General features: G+C 38.3%; 1 non-coding gene across 1 annotated transcript; it reads right to left on the bottom strand.

The window, feature by feature from the left end:
* Positions 1 to 3,855: 3,855 nt before the first annotated feature.
* On the bottom strand, positions 3,856 to 3,962 carry LOC122071699. The gene has a single exon (XR_006138252.1). It is a non-coding gene; the product is annotated as a small nucleolar RNA R71 (small nucleolar RNA).
* Between the last annotated feature and the right edge of the window lie 2,038 nt (positions 3,963 to 6,000).

Genomic DNA, 6,000 nt, shown 5'->3' with positions numbered 1-6,000 from the left:
TTTAGATTAAATATTGGTGTTCTGGATTGATAGTATCAAGATGTGTATGGAAAACATACCCAACTTGATTCCACTTTCGGCAACTGATAATATCAAAGAGAGTGTTTGTGCATATTAGACGATATTTAGATCATGTGGCATGTTTGTAAATAGTTTACAGAAGATTCCAAAAATATTTATTTGTAAAATTTTTCTTAAATGTTTTTTGTGGTCCAGTCAACATTATATTCTCTGCATATGGAATTACGATTGTCACACCGCATTCACACAGAATCAGACCGGTGACCGAGTTAACTCCGATTAACCCAAACCTGTCAGGATCATCTGATACAGTACCCCACCATAGCATACCCACATCTAAGATAAGTGTTCAAAAGTTCAGCAGAAGACTTAAATTACCTGTAAATATCCCCAATATACTTGATACCCAAATTGTAGTATATAGCTAAGTACATGTGGACCCGCAGGCATGATATTTACATAAAAAGAATAACAATTTACGTATCAAGTACACAAAAGGGGAGGTCATAAAAAAAATCAAAAAGCAAAATCCTGTACGGTATCATTACTGCGGTCTCGCAACATAACCCTCGCACATGCAGTCAGTACTGTGCTCATACTCCTCAAGGACCCACCAATCCTCAACAGAAAACTCGACTATGGGGCCCGATTCCTGATCTTCAGGCGGGTGACTTGTAAAATCATCTAAAAGATGTGTGCACGTGGGATGAGCTCACTAGCTCAATAAGTGAAAAAAAATACCACTCAAACATTCACATCCATATGCATTATATGCTATGCAATTCATTTTAACTCTTATCCACCTAAACAACATTACTAAGTCTTAGGTTATGTGCTACTCACAACCACAATGCACGTATGCCCCGGGTATGAGTCACAAACTCTATCCTGCGATACGCCCATAGGGTTGTCGGAGAAGACCCACTGTGAGTACTCTAAAAAGTAAGTATGCCGACTATCGGCTCTCAACATAAATGTAAATGACAGAAATGTAAAGGTGCCAACCCCGATAATTTAAAAGCAGTACGATTGGCCCTCTTGAATATACCACTGAGGTTGTTGACTGTCCTAATGACTGATGAGCACATTTATGTGTGAAATCTAGGGTAGTAAAACATACATTTTACATATTTAGAATGGAGCTACCTTGGGTTTTACTCTCTTTTTGCAGGTTTTATATTTTCAAGGCCTTAAGGACTATCGGGAGCTATATCTTCAATTTTACACGTAAAGAGGTCCTATTTCTTTCCATGGTTGCAAAGAGGACGAAATTCTGAGCAAGATGGACGTGTTCAATTAAAAGTACACATTCGTTTGGTCACCCGTACAAATGATTATTCTTTTGGGTCAGAAAAAAAATAATGGATCAGAACTGAACTGAACCGAGATGCAGAACCAGCCCGTTTGCAATTGTCCCAGAGGTACAAGGAATACTCCAAATGCCAACAAGGATCGATGGACCACATCCTTAAGTGATTAAAGATTTGTTTTTGGTAACAACAACTACCTAGCTTAGTTGGTGAGCTATGGTGTACAAAATTCTCTTGCTCACCAAGAGGTCTCAAGTTCGAATCTTATGGTTGTTTTTTTTAGAAGATTTTGTTGAAGATTTTCTGCTTTAGAAGCAAGCAAAATCGTGGAAGGGTGCACAAGAAAAAAAGAAAAAAAAAGAAAGCAAAATCGTGGAAGCAAGAAGAGAAGAAAAAAAAAAGGAAAGAGAAAAAAAATGGGAGAACCAAAAATTGTCCAAATCTTCTCTCTCCTCCACATCATCACCAAAGATTGTCCAAATCACACAAAGGAAGAAAAAAAAAGTCGTCCCTAGGAGAGAGAAAAAAAAAAGAAGAAAAATAAATTAGAAGAAAAAGGAAAGAAAATAAGCAAAAAATTTTAGGAAATTTCTCAAAATTTATTTCTCTCCTCTCTCTCCTCCATCTTAGCACTTTTGGACTCAAAAGATCTCACAATCAATTGTGGGTTTCTCTCTTTTAGGAAAGAGAAAATTGTTACCCTACCTCTCCATTCCCTATAAATACAACTCATGTAAGAGGAGGAGACACAATTCATTCTTCTTCTAGTTTTTTTTTAGTTGCTCTCTCTCTCCCTCTCTCACTCTTTGGTTTTAGTTCTTCTCTATTTTTGCTTTAATCACTTTTGTAATAGTTTTTTTTTATTTCAATTAATGCAAGTACTCTTTTATTTTTATTCAGTTCTTTTTATGTTTATGATTTATGCAATTGAGTTGTAATTTTTTAAGTTATAGTTCTAGGCTTAGATCTAGGTGACAAGATCATGAGCCGTGGAGCAATTTTTTTTTTCAAGTTCAAGCATTGATTCAAGTAAGTAGGCTCCTTCAGTAGTCTTCTCTCCCCCCTCTCATTCCTTCTTCTGACTACCCTTTCTTTCTTAATTTAGAATTTTTATTTTCAGTCGTTACATTATTGCTATCCCTCTCCCCCAAGGTTCATGGCTAGTGTATGTGTTGGCTTTGCCCCTCCTGGCCATAGAACCATCAATTTATTGCTTTTATTTTAATTGTCTCCCTATTCCCTAAAGCCAAGTAGAGAAACCCTTGTAAGAGTAACTCTCTGGTCAAGTAGGGAAGCTCATATTATGATGCATCCCTCGGGCTAAGTAGAGAAACCTGCTTGTGAGTCTCTCTCTAGCTTTATCCCTTTCTTTTACTTTATTTTTATTTCAGCATTTTTTTTCCTTTATTATTATTTTTTTTTTAATTGCGTGGGTTGTTTACTTTTAGTTATTTATTTATTTAATTTTAATTGTGTGGCTTGCGTCTTTAAATTCTTAGATGACGAATGGTTAGGACGTTATTTTTAGGACGGTAATTAGAATTAGATTACAACCATTAATCAGTTCACTTTCGCATTATTAAAAGAAATAAAAAATAAGGTGGCTGCTCTCCCTGTGTTCGACCCGTAGCTACACTGATTCGTACGCTTGCGGTTACATTTTAAATCTCAAACAAGTTTTTGGCGCCGTTGCCGGGGAGACAGTTCCATGTTATTTTTCACTTTCTTTTGGTAAATCGGAGTGCTTTGTTTGTTTGTTTTATATTTTTCCTTTTCTTTTATTGAATTCCTGAGAAGAACAACTTGCAATAATAGTTGTATCAGTGGAGGTCGCCATGCCTCACAGTATGATAAAGACAGGTTTCGCCCTGTAGCAGTACCTCAGGAATTGACCTGAGCAACCCCGGATCCCTGCCGGTAAGCTCCCAAAAAGCAAAAAAAATTAAAAATAAAAAAAAATAAAAAAAAAAAATAAAAAAATTTGCTATCCATTCTTTTGTGCTTGTCTTACTTTAGTTGTGGGTAGTTTTTCTGTTGCATGAGTGTTAAGTGGGTACGTAATACTAAGAATCGGTTAGAAAGAAGAGATCCAACAAGTAGTGACCCTATACATTTGCTCTCTTTAAAACCCTTCAATATGGGAGACCAACAGCAAAACCCTTCACCTAAATCTCTGAAAGATAGGTTCTACCCTGCTAGAACAGCCCAACCTTCCTGTATAGTTCTACCACAAGCCCAGGGCAATAATTTTGAACTCAAATCTCAATACATCACTATGTTGCCCCACTTTCATGGGTTGACCTCTGAGGATGCATACCTATTTCTAAGGGAATTTGAAGAGGTATGTGTTCTAATTAAGATCCAACAGCTTTCTGATGATGCTGTTAAGCTTAGGTTTATCACTTTTGCATTGAAAGACCAAGCTAAGAAGTGGTTGTATGGATTACCCACAAATTCCATAACCTCATGGGAACAGTTCACAGTTGTCTTCCTTAAGAAGTTTTCCCCAACTCACAAGACCAATAAGCTTAGAAGTGATATCCTTCAGTTTAGGCAAAAGCCTAGTGAGTCATTTTCCAAGCTTATGGAGAGATTCAAGGATCTACTCCAAGAATGCCCTCACCATGGCCTAGACCTATGGCATTTATGTCAAATAATTTATGAGGGTATTGATTATCCAACTAAACAAATGATAGAGTCTATGTGCCCTGAGGGATTCACATCCTTTACAGATGAAGGAAAAGCATGGGAATTTTTACTTGACTTAGCTGACAAAACCCGTGAGTGGGAATCAACCCAAGAGAGTGAAAGAACCATAGGAGGAAAAGGATATTTTGTGGATGGGATAGTAGCCAAGGAAGCCCATTTGGATAGCCTAATCAAGAGGATTGAGGCTATTGTTCCTAGAGAGCCATCATCAGTCAATTTAGTTAAGATTTGTGCTTGGTGCCAGTCCCCTGGACATGTCATAGAAGAATGCCCTAACACCTCTGGGGGCACTTCTAATGATAGTGTTAATGCCTTATACCAGAATAATCCATATAGTAACACATACAATCCAGGATGGAGAAATCACCCAAATTTCTCTTGGAATCAGGGCAACCAAGCAGGACCTTCCAATTTCTATAATCAAGGTCAACCTGGACCCCAAAGGCCTCCCTTTGCACAACAATCTTTTTCTCAAAATACTTTTCCTAGGTCAAATGTAGGACCTCAGGCGAGTTTTCCTAGGGCCCCTCTTCTATCATCTTATCAGCAACCCCCTGGGTTTACCAACACTGGAGAGGCAAGTAGAATTAGTGACTTGGAAAAAAATATGGCCCTCCTCATGACAAGCCATCAAAATCTTACGAGAGAACTTACCCAAGTTGTCTCAATTATGCGTGAGAGGGAGAAGGGAACTTTACCCAGTCAACCAGAGCCTAACCCTAGGCATCATCAGCCTGTTAGTTTACAAGGACCAACTAATGCACCACTGAATATAGTGCAAGGTCAGACTCAACAAGGGCCCTCTAACCAATGTAATGTTGTTTATGCCCTTAGGAGTGGTAAAGAGTACCTACAGAGCGTTCCTAAATCTTCCCCATCTATTACTCCTGTTAACTCTTCTTCAGTTGAGGACACAAATGTGCCTCTTGTTCCAGGTTCGTCTGATGAACCTAAAGATTTTTCTGAAACTAAAGATGATTTGGTTGAGGAAACCAAAAATGATTCTTCTGAACAGGGGCAAATCCCTAACAGTCCTTATGTTCATCCTGTCCCATTTCCTAATCGCTTGGTAAACAAAAAGAAGACTGCTTCCATGGACAAAATTTTAGAAGTCTTCAAAAAGGTAGAAGTAAACATCCCTCTTTTGGATGCCATATCCCAGATCCCCGCCTATGCAAAGGTACTGAAAGATTTGTGTACTCACAAACGTATCACTAGTGTGCCCAAAAAGGCGTTCTTGGCAGGTAACATTAGTTCCATAATTACTCAGCCCATAGCAGCCAAGTATAAGGATCCAGGGAGCCCTACCATATCTTGTGTCATAGGCAACACCTATATTGAGCATGCCTTACTTGACCTTGGCGCAAGTGTGAATCTTTTACATTACCATGTGTACAAGCAACTAGGATTGGGAGAATTGAAAGCCACTGGAACTACTCTTCAGTTGGCAGATAGGTCTGTTAAGATTCCAAAAGGGATGGTTGAGGATGTCTTACTAAAGGTGGGTGAATTTATTTTCCCTGTTGATCTCATTGTGTTAGATACTAAGCCCTTCTCAACCAAGGATGAGATCCCAATAATTCTAGGAAGACCATTCTTGGCTACCAGTAATGCATTAATCAATTGCCGGAATGGTTTCCTAAGATTATCTTTTGGTAACCAAACTGTTGAGTTTAACATGTTTAGGATTGGCAAGCAACCACATATGGAAGAAGAGATCAATATGCTTGAGGATTTTTTGGATTTTTCTGATGATTTAGTTACCAACTTTGATATTGATTTTGATTCAGAATTCCAAGAGTGTATGGATGAGTTGGATGATGATAGTGAAAATTTCTTTTCTGAAGTCTTGAGTCTTCACACACTTGTGGAGCCCTTAGGACCCCTTTCCAATTCCATTCCCAAACCTTCCATAGTTGAGCCCCCTAAGCTAGATCTTAAGGAGTTGCCATCTAATTTG

The sequence above is a fragment of the Macadamia integrifolia genome, unplaced genomic scaffold, assembly GCF_013358625.1.
Source record: "Macadamia integrifolia cultivar HAES 741 unplaced genomic scaffold, SCU_Mint_v3 scaffold_56A, whole genome shotgun sequence".
NCBI classification, from domain to species: domain Eukaryota; kingdom Viridiplantae; phylum Streptophyta; class Magnoliopsida; order Proteales; family Proteaceae; genus Macadamia; species Macadamia integrifolia.
The sequence above is the reverse complement of the archived record's forward strand: the minus strand, read 5'-3'. Positions and strand labels throughout refer to the sequence as shown.